At 46.8% G+C, this 26,307-nt stretch overlaps 1 long non-coding RNA gene across 2 annotated transcripts in view; it reads left to right on the top strand.

Moving 5' to 3' along the window:
* The window catches only part of LOC105276294, a 380,772-nt gene that overhangs the window by 315,302 nt on the left and 39,163 nt on the right, over positions 1-26,307 (top strand). For both annotated transcript variants that reach the window (XR_003406934.1, XR_003406933.1), the window contains one exon: positions 24,010-24,095. This is a non-coding gene — a long non-coding RNA (uncharacterized LOC105276294). The remainder of the gene's footprint in view (positions 1-24,009; positions 24,096-26,307) is intronic.

The following is a 26,307-nucleotide window of genomic DNA, read 5'->3' as shown; positions in this document are numbered from 1 at the left end:
CGATTACGCTTATTAATTCTGACGTCGGTGCAGACCTGGCGGTAATTCCTCCGATCCGTAATGAAGTTAAATAATCCGTTCCTCGAACTTTTACAGATCGCTTGAAAAATCGTGCAAACGAATTAAAAGAGAAGTAGTACCGTAACGTTTATCGCGCATGTTCCTCGGAATTATTTTTGCACCTCGCGGTACTAAGAGCGATCAGATTAATAAGCTGCAATCGACTTGACGTACGTTTTTATTTCTTAAATGCCACCCTGAGATTGCGAATCTGTACGTTATCACACGAGGCTACACGTAGCTTGGCTCCTTTGACTTTGATTAATGCCTCTGATTTCATCAGAGGTCTTTTCTGCATTAATTGTTCAGAGAATGCTAGAAATATCGCAGGAGGGACTTTAATGAACGCTCAAGGTTAATGGAAGAAATCCTCACACCTTGAACTATTGCGACGCCCACCGCGGAAGTGGGCAGCGCGAGAAATGGAATTCACGACATCGCGAAACATGGCTGCGGAAGGAGAGTTTTTGCGTTGCGTTGGAGCGAATCCTTCGGGAGCGGGACGGGAACCTTCGGTTTCCGACTAACCAATTAAAATGAGGTTTAGCCGCAGGAGAGGTAAGCACGATAATTACGCGACGGTATCGCACAAAATAAATCGCAGCGTCATTCGTATCTGTGGCAGTTAATTATACTAGCGCGGCGCACATGAGAAACGCCTTCGAAAATAACGTAAATTTTCGTTCGTGCTTCGCTTAGGCACGTTATGCCACGGCGTGATACGTAAAGGATCCCCGTGCATTCCTCAAAGTGTCTTTGTAATTCAATGAGAAATTACGCCGTGCGTTACAATGAAGACAGTCCGCAATTACCCGCAATTTCGCGCCAATGTTAGGTATAATTAGGATATAAATTTTAAAGAAGTCTGAGAGTAGATAATATTCACTATACGTGCGAAATATGCCATTTAAATGAAGCTCTATCGTGCGATTGCGTGACAAGCATTAAAATTAGTCAAGATACATATTAATACGCTCGCGATATAATTGTCTATTATGTCAGCGAACAGTTTCGTGAATTAATCAGCCTTGTGGAAACATTAATAGAACTCTCTAATTACTCCCTCACTCACATTTTTCACTCGACAATCATTAATTTGCTCCTACTTTATAATTCCTATATTCTATATTTTTCATATACGTGATAATAAATTAAATTCTTTAAATCAATTAAAATCTCTCCCAGCAATTCTATCGAAATTATATTTTATAAAACTGCACATATATAATCAAGGTTTCCGAGGTTTCTTCTCGCTGATATTATTTGATATTACTGTCGCACATTCACGCGCCTCGTCACTCCGTATCGTAATAACTTAATTTACATTTCGTTCGAGAACGGAATCCCAAGTCCTGCGAGCTGTGACAGGTTCGAAGATAGGTTTTACGAAAAGCGCCAGTCACGTTTCTCGGCATTGAGTCGCCGAATAATTGGTCGGCGGGCGGACGCCTCTCATTAAATTGTTAGGTCTACATTAACAGTGGTCTCTCAGATCACAATCTGTTCATCGATCGTTACCTTTAATGTATTTCCAATGAATACCCGGTCCGGCGAAAAGCTCGCCAGCACTGCGCTCGGCTGACTCGTACAGCGGCGTGTCTCGCCGCGCGGAACGTCGAGACGTCATGCTACAAATTTAAATGTCAGAATAGGAATTTCGACGTTAATGGACGGAGCCGTGTCCCGGCGTCGAATGGAGTCGCGCGTGGCAAGGTCGGTATCAAGCAATTTCAATCCGCGAAATAAGGAGAATCCGAATTTATCCTTCGAAATGGTTTTTTTGTTCGAAACGCCGCTGTAACTACAGACTTGCGTCTATCTACTCGTTCGTTTTGCCGTACGGAATCCGCTCGTGACTTCATCAATCGTTGCACAAGACACGAGGCACGATTTACGATTTTTCCCTATCGAAAATCGAAGAGACCTGCAGCTTGCGGCGACCCTATCGCGCGTAACGTGCTCGAGCGCGTTACGAACTCGCACCGAGGACGGCGCGCCGCTAAAGACGACGATTTACGCTATCGCGTGGAATAACGTTAGGCATAGAGCACACAGCATAGTATACGCGTACGTTTAAATTGGGAATGTACGTACGTACGTATGTACGCGGGGCGCAGGCCGCAGGACGACGCCGGCTGGCTTAGGAGACTGCTAAATCGATCGAGGTAAATTCCCCGCAGTGTATTGAGTAGTTTATTGCTTTCATGCATTTGCATGCTAAGTAGTCGCGTGCTCACGAGTAATACCCAGCGTCCCTGATACCGTATACCTCCGGTAAGAATGGCCTATCTAGCCTTCGGTCTTCGATATTGCGGCCGTGGGACACTTATAAATTGAGATTTTATCGCGCTCTAAGTCGGGGATTACGAACGGACCGACGCTATGTGCGTCCGCGAGCGCGCAAGCCGTGCTCGCACGATTGTGTCGTACGCGCGCGTATTTCACAGGTCCTTTTCCGACTTTTTGCGCGAGAGTACAGATGCCGCCTTACCACGTTTCATGAGGAAGCCCGAGCAGCGGGATCAAATTGACAAATGTTTCCCGGTTACCGGGTTTGATCGCGGATTTCCTGGCGTTTGACGTTTCCATGAAGATAATCGACGTTGGCGAGTTCATCGCAATGTTCAAAATAAATAGTTACATTATATGCAACTGACAATTGATATTTATAAATATGTATGAATGCAAAATTATATATGTGTGTTGTAATATGTCATGTTATAAAAATATATAAAACTTTTTTTATAACATTATATAAATATGAAAATTTTGCGTGCTTATTATACTCTCTCACTATTTAGAAAGAAAGCGATATGGGTTAAGTATAAAAGTTTACAATCATTATGTATTACGTGTGCGATTAACGAGTGAAAAGGTTGCGTAACTTTTCCGAAGCATCGCGGGGTACAAGTCGTTTTAATCGAACTGGTGTCCGTCGATGGGCTAACGCGGGTGACATCCGTAAATCACTGGCGCGGACAAACCGCAAAGAGGGAATCTAATCGGCTCGTGTCCGAAACTGTCGAGACCACACTCCGCGGATCGCCCCTTAAATCCTCGAAGGGTTGCGTGCGTTTAGGCATCCGATCGGGGCGCCGTAATTTCCTGTCGTGCAATCGTTCGCCCCGTGTCTTCAATTCGCTGCACGTGGACACCTTGCGATTGTTGTTGAACGAGAGCAGAAACTTTCCGCGTTTCGGAGAAGCCGACTGCGCCCCGACGCTCTTCGAAAGTAAAAAAAAGATAAAAAGTAAAAAGCAGCAGTTTGACTGTCTGGCCGTTGAGCGGAAATTATTGTGCGGAGCTTATACCTCGATACTAATACACGAAAGCGAATCGTAACGAAGTGATGTACATACAGACGATGCTCGTCAGACTGAATAACTGACATACAATAATACAAAAAAAAACCAAAAGATATTTTTTAAATCCTTGATCATTATGGTTGTAGCAAGTATAATATAGCAAGAACATGAAATGAGCGGTAAAATAAAATATATTGCGATAAGTAGAAAGAGTAACTAAGATCTTGTCAGTCGAGCTTTAAAGAGAAGAGAATGTTAAAAATATCCTAAAATATTTGACATACTCATTTACGAGTCATATTTTTTTGAAAGAAATGCGACTATGAAGCGAGAAAGTACAGACATTTTAAATTGAATAAAGTTATAAATTCAGAGGGAACGTTTGATGCGACGAAACTTTGTCATCGAGAATATCGAAACGGAGGGCGTAAATTAAGAGAGCATACGTCGGAATCGTCTTTATTCGTAGAAAAGTGGTTATAAACTTAAAGGAATGTCGGGGAGATTATCGTTAATTTTTATTCACATCGCCCGTTATTCCTTCACCCGGCGACGGCGTCGTAAAGCCCGTGGTTGTTATCTCTCAAACATCGGAACCTACTCGAAGTTGTGTCATAAACTTAATAGAGGCACCGCCAAATGTGCATCGCGAGGCGAAACTCGATTCCAACCGAAAAGAAGAAGCGAACGAACGAAAGGGCAAGCTACGAAATAAAGAAAAGAAGGAGAACAAGCCATGGAAGAAATCGAAAGTCGTCACGAAGGTAACCGAGATCCGATCGCAAAGTTAACTCGAAGACAAGGAGATTCTTGCACACCGTTCATTCGCGTTCACCTAACGAAACGGAATCATAAATGTGTTCGCGAGGGGAATTATAAAGAATCGTTTTAAACATGAGCATTTTATAATATTAATAACAAAAGAAAATCACGAATGCGATGGCTTTTCCTGCAAGGTAGAAGCAGCCTAGAGCTTGCAAAGCAAGAGGTTCCACTGACTATGTTATTACGGAATAATATTTTTCTTCGCCGGCAACCGAACGCGGCACGGACGGTTAGTTTTGGCCAAAGCATTTGACTTTTAAATCGGAGCATCGGAAAAGCGGGGAACAGAAACGAAAATAGCTGTAAAATCGCGTACAGGATCTAGGAGCCGAGCGAACGTAGCGGCCGGCTATTTAAAGAACCGTTTTAAGCACTCGCATTTCCAACATGCATTTTCTAATCGGCAACCACGTAATTACGGCATGCATCGCGTTCCGAGCCGTGATTTACAGAGCAACATAAAAAAGGGGGCAGTATCTAAAGAAAAGATCGGAATCGCCTTCGCGGGAAGGTGAAGGCGGCAGCCGATATAACTCGACCGACTCGAAGCTCAAGTCGGGGGGGCCTCGAAGGCACGAGGAAAGATCTCTCGAGTGAGCTGACGTCCTCCTGGCAGAGCCAGAAATTCCAATTTCCGAATTGGAGGTCGGGGCCAGCCCGGATTAACCCCGCGGCGTAATCGTACCTTTATCAATAGGGGATCGTAATGAGTTCGAAGATAATGGCGCCCTATCAGTCTTCAGCCGAGGAACAATGATGGATGTAGGAGCACGGTGTTTTCGTGCCCTCGCAGTGGCAACCCCCGACGAGTAACGTCGCCCACCGGCGTTCTCTTTCCACCCTGTTCCCTCCCGCGTCCCTTCTAGGAGCTGCGCCGAACCACCCTTCATTCCGCCTTCCGCGTGGTGCTACACGAAGCTGATTGTTTTGTCGACCTGCGTAGCACGCGAACCATGATAATATGACCTTAGAACGCCGGATGCTCATAAAATTAAGCAAGCCCACATATCGAATACCCGATAGCAGGTTCGTATCGTATATATACTTTTCGAAAATAATGAGTTCTTATGTAAAAACTGCATTTAACAAAATTCTCTTCCCGAAAGAACTTAAACAGAAATTGAAAGAAACGTTCATCACCATGAATATTGAGAATCATGTGTGACAAAATTTACGAAACGCGCAAACGCTCATCTCTTGTGAAAGATAATGCTCCATTCTCGATTTTATTTGCCGTATTGTGTTTATGAAAATTGCATCTTATATTTTTGCTTTTATAATTATCCCGAATAATAAATTAGCAAAATACGCGACGCGATAATGATCAAATATATATGTGTCTCCGCATCCGTTCGCTGTCTTTACACACACACACACACACACACACACACACACACACACACACACCAGGTGCACGTTTTGCTGACGGAGTCACGAACCAGTTATGATTTTAACGAAGAAGCCAAGAAAAACAGGCGTAGGCGTTGATCGCGGCTCGTTTCGTGCCGGCGTATTCTCGACTTAACTAGCTGTAAGCTCCTCTTTTTTTCTAGCGTGCAATTGTAAACTTGACCAACGGAACTGACTGGTCGCACGCAAAAGTCGTTCAACTGACAATGCGAGTCTACGTGTCGCGGTAGTGCTTCCGCAAAAATACTGCAACGCTACGTGTACGCGCGCAATAAGACTATCCCCGCCGACGCGGGTATCTTTGTGTTGATTTAACTATCTTGCTATTCGTACACAACTCAACGGATTTAACACTTTTCCACACGTTGTGGCCACGCGATGCGGTATCCCTGTATCTCTCGTCGTGATATCGCCAAATCAAGGGATTCTCTGCGTGTCATAAATGCCCGATTACGTCACGTCATCGGCGAGATTGCGTAAATCGTAATCAGTTCCTTCTGATCTCGCGTACAGACACGACGGAAAACTGCCAGGCACGTACGATACCACGTTTTGCAACTGACGATCGTATAGCCCGACGAATTTCTGTGTTTCTCACCACGATATAGTGATTTACCGCGCGATATAATAACCGGGGGATGCCGAGGAAGACGAACGCGCCACACGGGGCACGGACGGTAGGGGTGGCCGAGGTTTTCAGTAGGGACGAGACGCCAGCGAACGATTCGCAAGGAAGGAAGGGAGAGGGACAGGCGATTTATTTTATTGAATGTTAAATTTCATGTAGGCACTCAGCTTTAGAGCGGCGAGAATTTATCCTTCGGCATTTAATTAATTCACGGGCCGCGATAAATTCTGTGTAATGTATTTGATTAAAGGATAATGCCTCTGGTATTCTCTCCCTCCCGCGTCCTCCGCTCAGGGTCCTCTTTGAGTCGCCCTCCTGCCTTTGCCTACCGCGTTCTCTCCGCCGCTGTTTCCGCCGTTGATATCCTCTCTCGCTTCCTCCTCCATTCGCTGCTCCGTTTTCCCTCTATCCACTTCACTCTTTATCTTCGCTCGCTCTCGGGAACTAGTCACACCCAAACCCTCGGAAAATCGGCAGCACATCGCTATCTCATTATCTCGATTGGTCCATCTTTCGTTCTCCTGGAAACAACGCGGTTTGCGCATGGATCTCGGCCCGGCCTGTCCCCCATCTAATTTTCTCTCCCGCGACGTTTCAATTTGCTCTCTTTCATTATTTTTATCTGTCGGCTCAACGCGACATTGCGCCATCTCAGGCTACTCAGATAATTAAATATTCTGGTACATACGTATACGTACGCTTATATTGAATAATCCAATAATTTTGGGGTTTTAAATTCACTACGCAGGAATTACTACGCTTGTCGTTGATTTGTTTTATTCGATGAATCCGGATTATTTTGCCATATCGGACTTATCGAGCGCGTTGACCTTATCAGGAAGACGTAGAAATGCCAGCGGCGCTGTAAAACGTTATCCCCAATGGGTATTTCCGGCCCCGGACTATTCGTAGGAAACGAGTATCGCAATATTTTAGGATGCTCTTAAGAGACTTTGTCCCGGGGAACAATAAATCTGTCTCTATCTCCTCCGGTTTATTCCGCCGACCTCTTTCACGCGAGCAGTCCTCGCGCTGGCTTCTGGATATCGAACCGACGCGACTGTTCGCTCGCTCGCTTACTCGGTCGCTCGTCCCTCGTGAAAATTGCGACAGAATTTCACGAGAGACACACGTACGCCGCCGTCGCGGCGAAACGGAAGCCAGCGGAGTAACCATCGGTATGGACGGGGAGAGGGAACAAAAGCCACGTTTCCACTCCCGATGTCGTGCGCTCGAGTTAATTAATCCTCTCGACGCGACACGGTCAGGTACGCTTCAGACGGGTATCTTCCTTTAATATCGATAATGCGAGGCACGGCCGTTGACTGTAGACGTACCCGAGTTCAGGGAGGGGAGAAAAAGGAGACCCGGAAGCTGGGCCAATGTTTAATAAATGGTCCCGAACGCGGAGCGGAGACGCTCGCGCGACACGCTCGGCTAAATCTGGCTTCCGTCACGAGGAATCGCGAAGAGGCGTCATCGAGGACCGAGAAGACCTCGTCCTGTTACACGGATCCACGGATTAATCTGTGTAAAAGTGAACGCAAAATTCAGCACGTCGAAGCACTGCGAGCGTCAGCAAAGAATCCACACGTAATTAAATACGATACGCGAACGGAATTGGTTGTATAATGCTCCGCTTGACGATTAAGTCAAAACGGGATATATACGTATGCAATTATGCGTTCCGGGCACTTATACGCGTACACGTGTACCTACTTATGTGTACACATGTAAATATGCAGGCTGAGCCGGTCCATACCGCCGTCCGTCGAAACGCATTCGTGCATGTATTCGCGAATACGCGAGCGGGCCCCGTGATATTTGCCTTAGCTCAATCCACACCCGACTCCTAATTACTTACAGCCCGGTTTCCGTGCCGCGACGGATTGCCCGACGTTATACGTTATACATACATATATACATGCTGTATATCTCTCACACTACTACTTTATTATAGACGAGGTGTATAGAACTTGTACATGTATCTAAAATGCAGCCGCGGGTCCAAGAGCTATATGTATCGAGGTGTGTAGGTCGGATCGGGAGTGTACAGGGCGGATTTTCTAGCCGGGACTTGATGAATTGAATTTCACTTGACCGGCACGCAAAAGTTCAGTGAGGCGCGTACCTCCTGCTAGCCCGAAAAATAAAATAAATGAAAGCTGCAAATGTTTACGATCATGTACAGGGCAATCGCATGTACTTTAATTGTAGCGGAGGCTGTGTGCTTGATCATTGATGAAATCATTCGAACGGGATGTGAATTCGTCCATGCACGCATCGCGAACAGAGCGAGTTGAGTGCATTTTTCAGTCGAGAGGCAAAGATTGACGAGGAGAATGCATAATCGCGTATTCTATTCTGAATAGAGAGTAACACGGAGGAGAGGAATAGTAGGAATAGTGGAGCACTACCCTTATGATTCACTCGCTCCTCCTCCACTCCGGCAACCAGAACCGGGCGATGGGAGGGCAGGAAAACGTAAGTTCCCAGAGGGAAGGAAATTAGAATTAAATAGTTGATGAATTTTAGGAGTGGTAGACTCCGCGGCGGTACACATGTACGTACCCTTAACTAATTGACACGCACGTACAGTCATCTCACGTAGGGCGTTCTCCGCGATAACACCCTCGCGCATTCTGGATCTATTCTCCGCGTACTCTCTGCGTATGCACGATAGTGCAATTCGTATATAATATTTCTCAAGATTTATATCTTTTTGCAAGTTCAATATTTCGCAAAGGTAATGAACATGCGATAAATATATCGTCCTTGAATGCTGTCTTCGTGCATTCGTGCGCAAAGTCTGTGAGAAAATAACGAAATCTTTATTCTGAATTGTTTAATATCCTCGAGAGATCTATCGCTGCGCAATGTACATACAGTTGTACACTGTCGTAGGGGGGTTTCAAGGCCCTTCGCGTTAATTAACAAATATATCGTGATTTCAATCGCGATCGTTTTCTTATACTGTTTGTCTTTACTCCGCGACAAGAAACGTGCAAGGATTCGCCAGGCGTACGCTGCCATTATCTCCGTGCGATATCTGATTTAAAGTGGCACACGGAAACGAATATTCATCGGCGCAGTCAACGGGGGGTTCGTAATTACCGGTGCCCTCCGATCGCGCCTAATTGGCCCAGGACTTGTTACTCTCTCTCATCGGAGCGCCCTGCCTTTTTTTTCTTTCTCTCTCTCTCTCTCTCTCTCTCTCTCTCTCTCTCTCTTCGATCTCGTCTTCTCTCCATGCATTTTTTTCTGCCGCCGTACCCCCGGGGGCCTTGACCCGTACATCAGATTTTTAATTATCGCCTTCTGCATACAAATAAGTGCCATAAATACGCGCGGTCACTCCATGTAAATCAATCGTTGAACGCCATAAGCCGGCCCGAAAGGATTCGCGCGTACACGGTGACAAATTTAGCGGCGGTAAGGCCACGTTTCGCTTTCAACCGTAGTTCTTTTATTTGACGCATCAGAAAGGCGCCTCGAGTACGGTGAATCATCCTCAAACCGATAAATAACGAACCGCATTTGAATAAGCCGACTGTATAATGTTTCGCGCGACGTGTTTCAGATATTGAAATTCCATCGAATCATTACAGCAAGAGCTATCAAATTTTCATAGTGCTCAATTAATATTCAAACAATTTTAATCATGGGAGCGCAGGAATAACAAATGCCCCAGCTATATTCTTTTTCCCATGCTTCAAACGATCGAAAATCCGGACCAGATTGATCTCCTTTCCATTATTATCGTCTAAATGATCTTTCTCCACACCGTGTCCCGTTTCTGTGGCCACCCTCCCTGTGCTCACTCGAGTTACTCCGAAAACACTCGGCGACGAGTCACACGTTTCGCGTTGGACGTTAATAGACAATCCGAATCGCGTTACGACTAGTGCGCGGTTTATTTTCAAGTACTTCTGCGAGACTGACGTCCCTCTCGCGGCTACCATCGGCCCGTTTGTTTGAACAGCCGATCCGCGACGTACACTCGTAGCCGTCGCTATTAATAGATGTAGAATGTCGTGGCGCGTATACGGTTGCAAGTGCATAAACTTTGCTCGAGATTAGCTGCGCGGCATGCAACGGACGGGACGCGAAGTAGGGAGGTCGGGAGTAAGTAAGTAGAGGGAAGACGGAGGGGAAGATCGAGCCGGTGGCACCACCGCTTCACCGGTATTGTCGATTTTTCTTATAGGTCACCGTCGTCCTGGTGTGCACCCTTATCGCGGCAGACTCGTGCTGTTCTTAATTGCGAGAGCGAACATTAACGTCGCCTTGCGCCGAGCCACCCCGTGACCGTATCGAACAGCCGTTTACGAGTCCCGATGCAGTACGTTGCGTTTGTGCCTTTGGTGATTCGTTTCATATTCGCGATAAGTCGCTAGATATCCCTGCGCGCGGCGGGTTTAAAATAGATTTGCACGCCAGCACCGCGATCGAATCGAAAAGGGCGTACGTGTTTCTTCTTGATAACGTTCACGTAACTTATGTACATATCTGAGCTGTCGACGGCGAAGTATATGCAAACTATCGCAATATCTATAATGTCGACGATCATATGACAAAACAACGAATTAACATCGCGAAGAAAATTGGGAATAAAAATAGGAGTAACATGCATTTTTTAGGAGTAGTTAATTAATTTAAGGTAAGTAATTATAGATTTGAAGCAGGTATAAATTACAGACAAGACAGTGTGTTAAAGATAGTTAAATCTAGAATCCAGAAAATTGCTTCCAATTTTTATTTATAGATATCGTTAATTTATTTCACTCTGCGAAGCCAACGAGATCCTCGATTGAAATTCACACGCGGCAGGGGCCGGCGAAGGCATCTGACGAAAGCCACGTAACCGTGAGTTATCAGCCTAGCCGTACGACGCTATTAGCATATCGGCTAGGTGCGAACCCCGGAGAACCCGTGACCTTTAAATTTAAAACCAGCCGCCTAATGTTATGCTGAAGGTGAGAAAACACCCTTCGATATTAAAAGTTGCGTGGCTCGAAGATATTACCACAGGGTTGCCCCCCTCGTCGTTGGCAGAACGGGCCCCCTCGCCTGCCCGCTGTCCCCCCGCGATCGCCGCAACCGTCACTACTCGACTTTAACCCCACGTCGCAACGTCTGTCCGCGAACTTTATAACCGGCGGTGGTTGTAACTCAACCGGTTTGCGTACCGATTCGTGTCGGTCGCCTACATTTGCACATTTTACACGGCGCCGAGGTGCGAGGTTATTGCACGGATTTGTCGTGCACGTGCTGCCGCACGATAACGCGTGATCGAGGTGTCTCGCGATCGCGGAAGACCGCTGCGGAGGGTGCTTTCCTTCGTCGTTCTCTCGTTCTCTTTCTCACTCTTTCTCTCTTTGTCTACGTAGCGAACTGTACGCTCGTAAAAAATAATTTCGTGAATAGGAATGGTCTGGTTTGCATGCCGTTTCGCTTGCAACGGCGTTAAGAAGCCCTGTCGAGATACACGTCCGGCTCGCGGCCGCGGTTTTTCTTAGTCACCCTGATTATGCGCACCCCATGAGGTATCCGGCGTAAAAATCGTAGACGAGAATTAATCTTCCTGTTCTAAATCTACTCCATTTTTAAACGGAGACCGCAGATACGACGCCACGCGTATACGTATCTACGTTTAACGTGTGGAGATTATGTGCAAACATTTTGCAAGAAGGACTTTACGCGAAAACAGCACGTGTAGTTTCATTCTTTTTTTCTTCTTTCTGATTCTCACGATTCTACTCGATCTTCACTTCGAATCTCAAGAGGTATTATATTGCGCCATAAAAATTATCAAATGCAATCTGCCTGAGTCAGTTTTTGACTTTCGGGTCGAGGCCACACTCGAGCCCGGGGGATATATCGATTACCACGATATATCTCATCGCGTTACTTATATTGGGTCGATCAGAAAGCCCATGCTGATCCTCTTAGCAGACGAAAATTCAGATGAAAATTCTGCATGAAAAATTAATACAAAGTTTTGCGTTATTGGAAGGTCCGTACGGATGTTTGGTAAATTTCAGACGTAAAACTTTGTATTAATTCTTAATGTAGAATTTTGAATTTAGCTAAGAGGGTCGGCGTGAACTTTCCGATCAATCCAATATAATATTAGTGCTCGTTTTGCATAGTGTATACGTACATGTACGGCGTCTACAGGATTTTTCAATGAATCATCGTGAACAATATTTTTTATACAACATTATTACATACACGAATTTTTCAAATGCGACGAAACCTTGTTTGTTAAACTTGAGATAAATATCAGTTTAACAGAAATTTTACTGACGTTTAATTACGAAAATACACAACGTTGAAGAATTATCGTTCAACTCCTTTTTCCGCATGAGGTATCACCGCGTGGGGTTCATACAGCAATTTACAGGCATCCCCGATATGGTGACTCGTACACGCTAAGCGAGTAGGCTGCAAGCCGAGCAGACGTTCGCGTCCAGTCTCACGCACGCGGTATACATTCGTCCGTCTTAAACCGCCTTAAACCACCCTTCGACTACTAACCCTTCGACCACCCCGCCGACCAGCTTCGACCACCGTCCCGGGGCAGTGATGGATCGAGCCGTGTTATCACCGCCGGAACACCTCCACCCGGCCGAACACCGAGATTCGTAAGCGACGAGGGGAGAAGGTGGTTGGCTTCGTCTACCGTTATCGTGCGCATTGTTAAGAGGGCACTTACCTATGGACAGCTGCTAAATAGAAGCCATTCCCGTTTCGAGCCCGCTCGACCGCGATAACGATGGCGAATCCTGCGCGGATTCACGGTAACGCGCGTACCTTCGGCGAGAACTTGCGGAATTATCGGGCGAATTAATCGATAAGCAACGGGAATCTGGTTGAACAATAAATTTAACAGTTTATTTTTCTTTTTATATTAATACATAATCCTTCAGCTTTTAGCGCCGATTGCAATCGTCATCCGTGAAAAATGACCTGTGGACTAAATATAATTTAAAAAAATATTATTTTTATGTAAATTCTATTTTGTTCTCATGCTTGGAGGATTCTGTATTTAATGTAATGAATTAAATTGTAGAGTAAGGAAAGAATAATGATTCCATTGCTTAAATGGAACACTGCTGGTCTACATTACCGTACTCTATAATCGCACAAGGATTAAATCGAACCAATTCTTAGGAATCTTGTAGCAAAAAGGATAATGTCTAGAGCATAAGAATGAGCGTTTACGCGTCGCCTAATGTCCGAACGAGTTTCTTGAACGCATTCGACCTCCGATTCGATCCTTTCCTTTTTCCGTTTAGTCGATCGCCCGCTTCGGTGTTAAAATATCGACGCGCCGATATATTTACGGCCATGGACACCGTGTAAGTCTACCTACCGAGAACACGAATCGTGCCGCGCCCCCGTGGTTTCCCCGCCGATACGACGAATATGCAGTAAAGAATTGTGTATTAAATATCAGCAGCCACCACGCGGACGAGACGCGCGGCGGAGCCGAGCAACCGTGCCGGGTACGCGAGCGGGTCTCTCCGCTCTCGTCGTTTTGTTCTCGCTGCCTTTAAAACAAGACAATTTGTTTGTCCGCTCGATACTACGGGTGGCGTCAGCGGGTGGGATATATCCCGGCATCTCTCTTTCCCTTTCTCTCCCTTCATCCCGATGCGCCTCCTGTTCTTCCTCCCTCTCGAGCCTCTTTCTTCCTCCAACGTGGAGACCAGCTCAGGTATCCACGGCGTATTCGACGCAACTGGCCCTGGATGTGGGCAACAAACACGTCGTAACAAACATAAATCCATAACTAATACGCAACAGATTAAAATTTCATTTCGTAACTTACGTATCTCGCGCAGGGGTAGCGGCGCACCATTCGCCCGCCGCCCACGGCTGATTAATTGAATTTTAATTAAATCGCCGTGGAATTATTAATAGGAAGGCTATTACCGCGCGGTAAACTCCGGGAAAGCCTCGATCCCGCGGTATCGGGGTAATTAGTGATTGAGCGGAAGTAATGGAACGATCGCGGATACAACCTTGCTGATAAAATCGTCTGCCAAGCAGATCGAGCGTTTCCCGCCGTCGTGATAGACCAAGAACCTTTTTGCACAGGTTCTCTGCGCTTACAACGTCTTTCCAAACAGATTCAGTTATATAAATAGAATTTTTTTATCGATTGATCGGTTGCATTCTCCGATCTTTTGTCCCTATGTCGGAGAAGCGAATTCTCCTGGATGCTCAGTGCCCGCTCATTTCGTTTCTGCGACCTTGACCAGCTGACACGACCAAAAACGATCACGGCGAATAATCCTACCCACGATTCCGCTGAAGAGCGGGGGAGAGGGGGATCGCAGGCAGCGACAGTGCCTCGTGTCGTTATGTGAAAATTATCGGCGAAGTCGGCTACACTCTTTAAAACAAAATCCCGCCTCGTAAAGTTCCTTCATTAAACGTCGAAGGTGGCCCATAAAATCGGCGAATTCGAAAGGGAGCTGAAGCGCAAAGCCAGAGGGGATGCCACGGGAGGAAGACACAGTAAGGTGGGAGGGAGGGAAGGTAAGAGTTTCGGTCGCCGCCGAGCAGGTAGAAACCTACACCTCGCGCTGTCCTGTACGTGCGCATCCCCCCGCGCGTCCCACGGCGCTTGTTGTACGTGTCGAACCCCCGTGGCGCCCCGGCACCATCCTCACAGCTAAGGCTAATTCCGTCGGAACCCGCCGTCAGATCGGCGGTTGATTAAAATCCACGAATCTCCGATATACCGCCGAACTATGTGCACCCCCTTACGTATCACACCGCTGTTCCCGGCGCTTCCACCCTCTTTCTTTGTCTCTCTCTCTCTTTGTTCCTATCTCGATCCTTTTCTTAGCTTCTTTCCGACTCGCGACTACAAATACTTTCGGTGTAACGCACGTCCGGAGAGAAATCATCTTCTCTTGAATCCCTTTTTCTTTGCTCTTCTCTTGCATGTCGCGAGGTAAAATTTATTATCGAGAAATTTATCGACAAGTTGATAAACTAAAAGCGCATCTTGGACACCTGATGCACAAGTGCCGAACCTGAGATTAATTTAAATATTCGAGTGAAATTTTGAAATTATGTAATGTGACGTAACAGCGCAGCGGATATTTGCAGAAGTCTCGGAGGTAATGATGAAATATGTTCGATGTGAATGCACCTTAAGCCAGCTCCCAGCAGCAGCGGCACTTACGTATATAACCAGTTCCCGTGTAACGTATCATATTTATGTTACGTGCATTCAATAATTATTCATCCCGCTATACAGATTTGCGCAGATAAATTCAAGGTCGAACTCGCTCCCACAGAAGCTGCGCACCCCAGGGACTCCTCCGAGCGGCAGACGAACAAATATCATAATTCGCATTGTTCTCTCTTCCCGGTTTTTTCTCCGGATGCGATTAAACGTAACGAAATACAAATACGACGATTACGAGAGACTGCCAAGTTAACTTTAAAAGAGAACAGATATTAGCTCGTTCAACACTTTTCTCAAAATGTCAAAAATCGTCAGTGTCATAATTGTTACGAGCGACTTAAATAAATAATTTTTATTTACTCCTGATGATTATTCGGTACAACTGATTCCATAAATAATTTCTATAAAACCATCAGCGCTTGTATTTCCATCCATTCGAAAAGTACTCATTAAGAACGCATCGTTTGTACAGAATTCGCAAAAGCAAGTTGAGCGAGAAGAATGTTACCGAGATCAGCGAGTGAATTCAAACAACGCTCGTGTAATCTGTATTTTAGAAACGTAGCACGGCAAATAAGGTTAAACGTTAAAAAGCTGTAACGAACATGGCCGAGACAAATCCGATATCTCGAGGATTGACATCAGCCTACACCGCGACAGGAATCACAAAATTAAAATTCAATTATCCGCCGAGCCGGGCGCGCATCGCCCAGAGATTTCACGGAGTTTTTCCGGCGCTATAGCCCCTGGAAGACGTCTGGGGAAATTGCATCTCCCATTCACGGTATCCCGGATGATCGCCAGGAAATGTCGCCGGGCCGGAATGACAGGGACAATCTGCCGTTGTCGTTCGCTTCGTGCTCGATTCGAAAAGAGAAAAAAAGATTGAAGGAGAAGCGAGAAGAAGAGAGAGAGAGAGAGGTAGAGAAATCAACGAAGATGAGCATCGTGATGCCGTGTACCAAAGATCCTGAAGCGACATGATAACTTGGTCTCTCTACCCACGCGATTTCATGTACGCCATCGCCATATGTCTCGATAATTTACCTGGTCGATCTTGAAGAGATTATTATTAAGAAAAGAGAAAATCTAGAGAGAAGAGTTAAGATTCTGCGCTATCGAATCTCATTTGCATTTCGTTACTTCTGACATTCTGTTTTACAAATGTAGCCTTGGCGGGATTTTTATGTAAAAATAAACGCGGCTTTAAGCAAAGCAGCAGTTTAGTTTAATTGTTACATGTAAAAGACAAAATTCGTCAAACCATTAAGAAGTAATTGTTATTTGGAACTTTTAAAACTTTATAAATATATTTGAGAAATTTTTAGATTCGCACAATAGTACTTTCTAAATGCCGCAATTGAGCGCGGACATTGCTATAATATTTTCGCATAATACAATCTCGGAATCTGAAATGAGGAATCTACTTTCAAGCGACTTTTCAGCGTATTTACTTTACCAATCGTGGCGAATGAAAATCAGCATCGCCAAGCGGAGCCGAGATTATTTCTGTCCGGGGGAATATCATCAGACAAACCTTGTAATTTTGATCATTTGACCGCTGATAATGCAGCAGCTGTACTTCTCTTACCGCAGAATTTATTGTTGTCCGCTCGCAGCAGATATGAGGCGTCTCAGATCTATCTGAAGATGTCGAATGCAAAACATTAATAAACAAAATATTTAACGTAATTTCATTCTTCCTGAAAAAGATTACTTGCAAAGACGGAAACACACGCCTCGCATACAGAGAAGTGAACACACGCCTAACAATTCCAGGTCCTTCTAATTAACTAACCGGCCCATAAGCATGATTACTTTCTGTTTCCACGTGATGGACCGAGACACGAGACAAAGAGCAAAGGCAAAAGGGATTGCACGATGAGGAAGCAAGGATAGAGATAGAAAGAGAGAGAGAGAGGAAGGACGGGAGAGCGGCAGGTCGGTTTTGTGCTCGACGGGGAATTCACACGGTCCGTTTCGGTTCTACCGATTACGCTCATTCGTCACTGACAGAGGGAACATCGATTAACGTTGCCCAGGAGCACGGTGCAATATGTCTGGGACGCGAAACCAGCCGTTGCGGCATCGCGGGACGGCGACTTAGCCGCGGATGCACGCGGAAGGATCTCTGCCTGACCTCGTAATCCACGGACTCTATTTCACCTTCCACCAGACGGCAGGCTCGGGCTTCCTCTTTTGATACCTATCGATTTTATCCAAAAGAACTTCGTTCGTCGCACGCGACGATCAGTGCGATTCGTTCACCACCACGCAGCAGTCATTCGCGCGCACTTGGAGCGTGCGAATTCAAGCGAACAATTTAGATAGGAATCTTTGATGCGCGGCGGCAGAGCCTGGATTTGCCGTGGCTTAGAACAATCGCGAGTCCTTCTTCATTCGACGGGATCAACGGCGCACGTTAATAGCCGTGATGCACCTCGGCTCGCGAAAGCGAGCGCGCCGGCATGGCAGTATAAAGTCCAGGACGATCGCGCGTCCTTTCCTCGATAATCCGTCCTCGTCCCTCGCATCATCCCCCGGCGCATAGCGAGCGAGTAATTCCAAATTGGTAATCACGCGATGGCGCCAACCTCTCGCGGCCCGTCAGCAATCTCGACTCTTGTTGTTCGACTTTGCTACCTCGTCTCCTCTCGCTTCGTCTTCTTGCTGTCTCTCGCTCATCCTTTCTGCCTCCTTTCTGCGTCTTTCCCGTTGCGTCCATCCTCCCACTTATTTTTTCTTGTCATTCTACACCACTCAGCTGGCTCTCCCTCTCACTCTCTCTTTCTCCTTTTCTCTTACTTGGTAGATCGCGCGGTAGTTGCTTCGCGTGCTCCTACACGACATGTGGGATGATTGTGTGCGATGCGGAACGCTCCGGTATACCGCATCGGAGGTTTGTCTTTGTGATGGCCGACGCAACGTGCCGCCGCAGGGACGCGAGCGGCTACCGAGATACGCGCTGAATTATCTACTACGATAGTCCCTTCAACTCTCGGATACCCACGTACGCTGGGCACTCCGCCTACTTCTCCTTTTCTCCTTCATCTTCTCTTACGGGGAACGCGAGGGAGAGGTGTTCAGCGCGGATCCACGGATCCGTCGTCCTTGACGGAGCCTGCGGGACGCAGCGGTCGCAGCGTTGCTGCGTTATGCAGCAACCGTCTCGCTGGCATCGCACTTAACCGTCACGGCGCCCGTGTGTGGCTTCGGGAAAGGAGGACGGCGGGGGATACTGCAGCCCCGACTGATCATATGTAAATACAAAGTGTTTCATCACGCGGGGATTTCGCCGAGGATCCGGGCGATCAGTTCGCGCGCGGAAAGATCGGCCAATAACGTCGATGCGCGAAACCGCATTCCAACGACGGCCGAATCTATTCATCATTCGCGCTTACGCGCATGTAGCGCGCGCGTGCGCGCGCGTTCACGATACCATTCGAATATAAATATCGGCTCGGTGTGTGAGCACGCCCGTGGTAGCCATCGCGCCGGCGAGACACTGATTGAATTGAAGTAATATCAGGAGCAGTGAGTAATGATCAGCCGGAATTCAAATGCGGGCCTCTTCTCCGCCAGTAGTGATTTCTGTTCACACGCACGCACGTACACGCGCGCGGCCGCGCGCTGGGATCCATCGTGTGCATGTGGATCAGATAGTGTGTAGTCATGCCAGGTGATTATATCGCATTATATGAGAAGTCTGCTACTGTGTACTCAGTCCTCACGAGAGGCCCCTCCGGGCCCCTTTATCCTTTCCCTCTCTCTCCCTCCCCACCCTCGTCTGTCGACGAAGAACTTTTGACCGGCGGAGATGGCCAACCGTCCGGTCATCCCTATATTCATCATAAGAAGTTATTATCGTGCGCAAAGCAGAAAGAGAGAGAGAGAGAGAGAGAGAGGCGGCGTCGAAAAAACCTCTCCAGACTTCCGGTTCGAACCTTCCCGAATCGAAATACTCAGAAGTAGAATCGCTAATGCGCAGGAACGTATTAACGAATCAATATCCATGAGCGAATTGCAAATGCGGCTGTAAATCATACTTGCGCGCACTCATCTTTCGTATCTTGATATTTACTTAACAGCATTTTGTTTTAATAATACGTATCGCAAAAAGCGTTGCAATATATTTCCTGCGTATAATTAATGGGAAGAGAAGCTTTTCCCGCTGCAGATATCATCAAGCGCAATTTGGCGTAATTAATCTAGATGTATTTACCAGATAAAATTTTTATGACACGAATAAATGCGTTTACAAAATAATAAATGCGAGAACTTGGAAAACTGAATTTCCACAATATTTGTAACGGGCATGCGACTTACGAACAATTGCTGCAACCACGGCAGACTGAATCACAACTTTGTTCTCCGGTTTTTCCGTGGACCCAAGTTCGACAAGGTGTCGGGTGAGACACTTGACTCGAGGACGTGGATACGATTCAGCAGACTGGTATCGAGTCAATAAGATCCCTGCCGGGCATATAGGTTCTGTCCGGGTGGTCCAGAGCTCCCGGGCACTCTCGGGGCCTTCAAGGCCCACGGAACACGCGGACCAGGCGCCCCTTTATCCGTCTGACGCGTAAGACAATGTGGCCCCCGGCGTCTGATTGATACGCGATACTATTCACATATCGTAACGCCGTTCTTCGAGATATACCCCGTGTGTCTTCCACACTTTATCGAATATATCGCGTGATTATTACTGATAATTTGGGACTCGAGTTGCGTGACGTCACGATCTCTCGCGCGTTCCGTTGAACGATTTTCGATACGTCATCAAGATTGCTGAAAAGAAATAATAAAGAGAAAGACCGTGGGCGTCGAGAGGTGATGTATGAAAAATGCGATCATGCCACACGCGAGATCTGCGATGCCTCGACGGGTATTCTCTCGACACCCGTTGCATTAGGCGCGACGCCGTTCTCCGTCAACCGGTTCAATGATATCTCCGACGTCTCGGCGATGATTTATTCGACGTAAGATGGCTGACTTGGGTTACCCGGGGGCTCCCTTCAGCGTAAGTACTCTAAACAGAAGCTATTGTGAACGTCCACGGCGAGATGGACGTACCCCACGCACGAAGCATGGATCTTCGATGCTACCGGACGCGCACACTCGGCTCGACCGCGTGTGTGCACGCGCGCGCACACGGGCGCATTTATGTTTGATCATCAGTCGCGGGAATCGTTGGGGTTTGGTCGTAACCTTTGATGCGGGAGAGGGCACGGACAAAATACCTGACGTAGCGGAGATAAGATCGCAAGCGTTATTTCATTCGCTATTCCTTTTGATACAAAAATTATTTTGCGGCTGGCGTATCGCAAACGAGACCCCGGGGCTCTGCTCCGCTTCGTTCTGGACATCCTTCCACGACGGTGAAATATGTATCGACCGACCGTAATGTCCCCGAGCCCCGAGGATGGCGTAGACTCCAGAAGTCTGGCGGCGGGCCGCGGCCACGCTCGCAAAGATTTATGGATACTTTCCAGAAGATTGTGGCCGTTAGATTAAATTAACACTGGCTTTTCAAAGTTTCGCGAGCGTTTTGCAGCGCAGGTTTCGCCCCGCGAGCTTCACGCTAAACTGCATAAATCGCGCGTGAATATTCAGAAACGCGTCGTGTTTTCCGTCGTACACTTTTCCGTATCTCGCGTCATCAGGACCGGCGTGAATCAAAAAATGACACGCCCGTCCATCCGCTCCGAGACGCGATCGTGTCAATGCGTGAACGCGATCACGCACGAGCCGCACGTGTAATCACGTGTGTGTTTTTCCCATGGACGCCAGGCCCATGGTAGACAGGAACCCGCACCGTGATTACATGGTATCGGCGCCTCACAATGAGCCAGGAAGAATTCCGTGTAGGTATCTCCACCCTGCACCCCCCGTAACCACCCTCTGAAACTCGCCCGAGGGTGTGTCCCGGATGAATGGTCGGCTATCTTATTGAGCTATCAATGGCCTGACTTAACCCTTCACCGCGCGACCGACAACGCGATCCACGGCCTATGAAACCTTTGATCTTCACCGACCGCGCTCGCGCGTGTGTAACTATATGTTGCGTTATGACTTCGCTGCACTTATTATTGCCGCTACACTACTGTTACTCGCAGGGGTTCTCATTGACACGTTTGTGATGCTTGGTTTTTCTGATTTTCCTGGCTTTGCGAGACAGGCCGTGAAAATGATCAGTAATGATTAATATCGTAAATAACATGATGATATAATTTTGTGCAATTATTGTCGCGGGCTTTGAGGGTGGGAAGACTCGCGCGAGATTTGCATTTGAGAAAATAAACCGAAGTGCATACGTGGATAGAGAAACCGTTCGGTGGACAGTCGTGTCAAGTCACACTCGCGAGTCGTAAACAAAGCCAATAAAATATCATGCATGTGGCATACGAAGCCACGACATGGATGTATGGTCGGAAGGAGGACCGTAATAACAGCCACAACGCATAATTGCCAGAACGATTGAATTTCTATATTACTGTAATGTCTGAGCGACAAGATGTATGGCTCCGACACAAATGCATCTACTATGTGCTCATCTTGAAGCACATCTTGACCTTACTTCTTTTACAATCCTTATAAGTTCTAATAATCATATATCTCTATTATAGGATATGCATGATCTTGCCAAAAATATTGCTATGTATCTAACAACTCGATTTCCTTATACGTTCTAAGCACAACATTACGTTATAAAAATTGCGTTTTAGATTAATATTATAACAAAGTTTATATAAAATATTTAATCCATGTTAGCTTGATTTTAGGACCGTTCAGGCATTTCTGTCACATAATTATTACTGCGATATCGCAATCGTAATTAAGATACGGCGCTACTGCGGACCCTTCGGTTTTTGCTTCCAACAATCGTGAATCGCGCTCCGCGACACTCTTCTCGGGGGAGTGACTCGTCCGCCTTCCACTTTCGCCGCGAACCTCCGGCAATTCCCAGATAAACAGGCATGATTTTTCAATGGCGTCGATCTCGCGTGACGCACGATTCGCGCCATAGAGCAACGAGGTGGATACGAGCCAAACGGATAGCGAGAGACGACGTACGCCCGGCAATGAGTTACCGGGCGGGGACTATAACTCCCCCGGTGATATACGACTGTATCTCGGTACCATTTGGCAGACGTAGATATATTATACGCATTCCGCCACGACGTGAATTTATTTATTCTATAATTATCGCGTACAATCGGTAATGCGCCCCGTGTGCGAGCGCATGCGGGGGAGGAAAGGGGGGAAGGATGCGCACACACAACGTTCATTTCCTGGCCATTTTCGGACGCGTCGAAGAAACTGAGTAGCGTTTACGTGTACGATAATTAATCGTCGCGCAATCGTGCTTAACGACCTTTCGTGAATTTTCCGCCGGCTTTCCGAACGGCGGATTTTCTCAAGGATGCGATGCAAGGAGATTGGTGGGCGGCGAAAAAAATATCATTCGCTACAAATAGATTCTCTCTTCTTCTCTTGGAAATCTTCAATTTTCTTCCCGTCCTGTCGTCGCGATTGATTTATAAAAAAAAATATATAAATCACCTATCTTCTATTTTAATTTTCCTCGTATTTTTCATTCTGTATCACTTTCGGAGAGAGGGTAAGAGTGTCTCAGAAATATTTCCGTGGTAGCGAAATTGAGAGGCGCGACGACCGCCACGAGTAGGCGTTGTCGAGAGAGGAGGATTACGGAAAAGGGGGTTACGGAAGGCCGAAGAACTCGGGAGAAGTGAAGTTTGAAGGAGTAATGTGGCACGGGGGGTATGACCAATCAATTACTAGTAGTGCAGCTCGGGCCCCACACACAGCACCAATATTACCGGGGCCATTACCTTTCGCCCGTTACACCTCTTCCGCGGCAAGGAGGGAGCAGAGAGATAGCAAGAGAGGATGGCGAGAGAGGAAGGACCGAGAGGAGCCGCGCCGATGCACGCTTACAAATTCGCCTGGCGGCTACGACGTCGCCGGGCCCCGTTGGAAATCGAGCGTGACTCGTCCTTTTGTATTGTGCGTATATACACACGTGTACATGTAACCGATCGGGACGTCGGTCGCGCACTATGCATCTTCGCCATGCGATAAATTTGCTTCGACGGTTCATTTACGGGCGGGTTATTAGTCGCGTAGCAGCTCCGTTCTCCCGGTCCCGTGTGTCGAATAAGAATGATTTACCTGTCCCTCTGTCGTGTAAAAAGCGCGGACGTAGGGTTGCACCGTGAGGATGTACTCTTACTTTTTTATTATTCGCCGCTCAATAAATAATATATTTGAGAAAAAAAAAGATCGGGTTGAACAAGAAGCGCGATAGCAGAGAAGAAATTTATATTTTCGTAATTTATATTTATACACGAGGGAAGGGAAAAAAACATTTTTTTCCGACTGAAATATTTTATCTCAATAAGAAAATATAAAGATAAACTCTTTGTTCGAACATCACACTAGTAAACGTCATTATGCGCACATCAAGGAACAATAAAGTTTCAAATTTCTGGATTGAAATTGAGATTGAATGGAACATTAACATTTCGATGTTATTAACGATGTTGCAGGGGATCACCAACATCGTTCTGCCCGAGGCGTGTTCGATGAGCGAGTTCAATCAAGAATATCGAATAGGATATCGAACCACAAAAAGGTATTTTAATTATCATGCACGATCTCCGTTGTTTTATAGCCCAATTATGAAGTCCACCCACGCACCGACTTTGACTGCGTCGTTCTAGTATTCGAGGCTCACGCCTCATAGAAATTATTCAGACTCAGCACGTTATCTCCGTTCTTTATGAAAATTATAGAATATCGATAAAAATTCGATACAATCACGATCGAGTGGTCTCGACTTTCGATGATGACTTAAGCTTCTCTGGCAAATAACAACTTGCAAAAAAATTCCGAAAGTCAAGAAAATAATTATTCATTAAGATATTTACCATGCTGCACGGAATCACGCGCTATTTCTGATTCCATGGAGCATCACACTGGGATAATTTGAACCCTCGGGTATTCGCAACATCTTCGGGAACAGTAAGACCGTCCGGATGTTCGCGGAACACCAGCGGGATCTCTCGACGATCTCGTAATATCACGCCGACCCGTGCCCGGTAATCTAGTTCGGCTATTTTTCAACGCACATAATAGCGCCGATAAATCAAATTAAACGCGATGTTAGGTGCGCGCACATCGCGCACGCGTCGCGGAAATGCGTCCCTAAATCATCGGCGGGTATAACGCATTGGGAGGATCAAAGAGGCACAAAGCGAGAGAAAGAGAAAGTGAGAGAGAGAGAGAGAGAGAGGGAGGGAGAGGGAGAGAGAGAGAGAGCCATGGCTCTCTTCCCGTTTTTATTTCGCACTCTCCGACTCCTGCCTTTTCACGAAGACGGTTGTAATTATCCATCCGAGTGGTCTATTTAGTTTCCGCGAAGTGTCATGGCCCATCGAAAGAGTTCTGGAGAGCGGTCCTCTCCCCTTTTCGCTCCCTCTCTCTCCTTCTCTCTTCCATCGTCCATCCGTCTTTGTTTCACCCTATCCTTTGGCGCTCCCGGTGTTCTTTAAAAGACTTCCCAGAATAAAAGATTAACGGGATAAACGCTGGCCGATCGTTTCGAAGTAACGTTTCCTTTCAGACAGCTTTCCTAAAACAATTTACGAGCTCGTGTTTTTATAGCCCGCTCTTAGTTATGCTTTTAGCTGGTACTTACTCTTGCGGTATCGCTTTTGAGAATATCGACCCGGCAATAAACAATTTTGAGTGGAATCGTATTCCTCTGTCGCTGTACCAAGTACTCTCGATTAAATGTGGCTGCAAATAACAGCAAGAATATAAGATAATAAATATTATCATCTTATTGGTAAGCTCTCTTTTGCACTTTCTCACTTTTGCGTTCCTCGAGCCCCCAATTCATCCCCCTGAACGAAGCATTCTTTCGTTCTATGCATACATGACTCTCCTAGGAAATCATTGCATTCTTTTCCGACGGTCCCACGAATCCACGCCGAGTCTTCGCGCTGTTTCCTTCGAATGTTGCAGAACGAGCCACCCATAAATCTCGAGATGGACCACCCGGTCTCTCCGGCCTATCCCGTCACGTTCTCCACGTCCCATCGAACGCGCAGATTCGAGAGTCGTCCTCTTTCGAGAGGAAGACACCGATCACGTCGAATATCGTCGTCGAGCATGCGGATTCCGTAACGGCTGGCGCGTTCCCTGGCGTCCGTTCGAGTCGCGAGTAGCAAGATGCGCCCCTTTTTTCCTGGCGTTATCCGCTTCGGGGCTGGCTACTTGCGTGCCGGTTAAATAAGCCATAAAGCCGAGGGTCGTGACGTAACGCGAAGTTGTCACCACCCGTGGCATCCGGGAGGTTTCGCTGATTTATTGGACGCGCATCGTATAGCGCGCGTGCTGAAAAAGGGGGTGAAGAGAGAGAGAAGACGGCGCAAAGAACAACATTGGGCCCGATGCAAAGAGGGTTGCGAGAGATCGGGAGAGAGTGATTCTGAGAACTGTATTTGACGTCTTCCACGGGACGCTCTCTCGGGGAAACGTGGGACGAAAAGGGGGCGAGATGAGACCGACCCTCTCCTCTGTATGCGTCGTTGGACGCAAATCGCGAAGCGCGTGTCGCGACCGCGGTCCGCGAATTCAGGCGTCCATCCAATGGCGTAGCAATGATCAGCTTTGAATTACCGAAAACCTTAAGGATGTTCCAATAAAGCGCACAAAATTCGCTTTGTAACAAATGTACACTTACAGCTGATTTCGTCACAGAGTCTACATTTCGTCACAATTCAAATTCTAAAGAGTAAAATAATTTTCCTAATAATTCCGTGCGTTTCCATAGATCAAAA

Source organism: Ooceraea biroi, chromosome 9 (genome assembly GCF_003672135.1).
Source record: "Ooceraea biroi isolate clonal line C1 chromosome 9, Obir_v5.4, whole genome shotgun sequence".
NCBI lineage: Eukaryota > Metazoa > Arthropoda > Insecta > Hymenoptera > Formicidae > Ooceraea > Ooceraea biroi.
Note: the sequence above shows the minus strand (reverse complement) of the source record. Positions and strands in the feature narration are given on the sequence as shown.